Source organism: Octopus bimaculoides, chromosome 4 (assembly GCF_001194135.2).
Source record: "Octopus bimaculoides isolate UCB-OBI-ISO-001 chromosome 4, ASM119413v2, whole genome shotgun sequence".
In the NCBI taxonomy this organism is placed as follows: Eukaryota; Metazoa; Mollusca; class Cephalopoda; order Octopoda; family Octopodidae; genus Octopus; species Octopus bimaculoides.
Genome location: NC_068984.1, coordinates 9,542,128 through 9,543,948, shown reverse-complemented (window position 1 = coordinate 9,543,948; position 1,821 = coordinate 9,542,128).

Genomic DNA, 1,821 nt, shown 5'->3' with positions numbered 1-1,821 from the left:
ATATATATATAAATAAATAAATAAATAAATAAATAAATCTATATACATATATATATACACATGAAAAACAACGTATATGTATGTTGTTTACAACACACACTCACACAATTATCGAAGGCATCAGTTATTACGAGTGAAAAACCAGCTAAACCTTATGCAACGTAATGAAATATTCTAAATTACAGCGACAAAGGGTGAACCATGGGACCCCCTGCATTTCCCTGAATACACTGAATAATGAGAGAAAACAACCTTTTACATATGTTGTTTCCGGTTTACAGGCGCATGTGCAGTGAAAGTCCATTAACGCAGGCCATAAAAAAAAAAGGAACGTGAAAACGTGAAAACGACCGACCCAGCCATGAAGAGAAACTTGTGTTCTGCAGAAAAGTCATTTCTCAAGAAGCGTACCGTTACTCTCCGATGCTTCTACAAACCTAAACCATGTCTCTATTCAATGGAATTTATTTCAGTTGGTTAATTCCCGTTGTTTACAACAGTTGGGTAGGAAATATTTCTTGTTCTCTCTTCTAGAATGTTCAACAGATAACAACAACAAATTTGTAACAAAAGGTGAGGAGAAATGAGGGAAAACGGGTTTGAAAGTTTATTTTTTGAAACGCATCCAATTACATTCTACGCAGGCAGTTCTCTTATTATTTGTATTGTATTCTAATGGGCTTGCTAATGTTCCAGAATTTTCCAAATGTTCTAAGCTGGCTAAGCAAGATTGAAAATTTATGTTAGGTTAGTACACATTATTATTATTATTATTATTATTATTATTATTATTATTATTATTATTATTATTATTATTATTATTATACACACACACACAGTTCTGCTTTATTTTCTTAGTTTATGGACTCTGCAGTGAACTGGCTTCCAAAATGGCGTTCACAATTGAATTCAACGATTCAATTGTGTATAGGATCTGTATAACACTCACTTTCTCTCATTCACATATACTCACACGCACTCATACACACACGTACTCATGTGTACTTATGCAATACAAATTACATAAGCACAATTATACAAATGTATATATATATATATATATATATATATATATATATAATGTATATATATATATATGTGTATATTATATATGCATATAGCTACCGTTTGTATACACACGCGCATACACACATATATGCCTACACGTATATGCATATGCATATATATGTATGCACGTATTACATATGTATATATTTACATATATGTGTGTGTATATATATATGTATGTATCTATACACACATACACACACACTCAAACACACACACACACAAACACACACACATGCATTGAAAACCTGGGATTGAGAAAAGGGAAGAGAAACAAGTTTTAGCGAGTGAAAAAGGAAAGATAGAGTAAAGAGGACGTGAAAGAGAAATGGGGGTGGAACGAAAGAAAATGTAAGTAAATAAAAGAGAGGCAGAGAGGTAAAGAAGTAGAGGGAGACAAACAAAGAGAAAGAAAGAGTAGGAGAAAGACAGAGAGTGAGAGAATGAGGGAAAATTTGGTGATAGTTGATGGAAAAACACCGATTATACCTGTTTTTCGAATGTTTTGACATAAAATTTATTGTTGAGGCGAGAAAGTCGAAACTTAAATATATCATTCGCCATGATAGATCGCTAACCACTACACACATTTTTTTCTCTCCTTGTTTCTTTCTGTGTTCCTTTCTGTGGAAGAGCGTAGGTTCGAAACGTTGAAGACTTTTTCAATTCCCGAGCGTTATACAAATACATCTGTTTGTTTTCTACACTACCTGTCTTCGTTTGTTGTTTTTTTGTGAATTCTCCCTTTATATA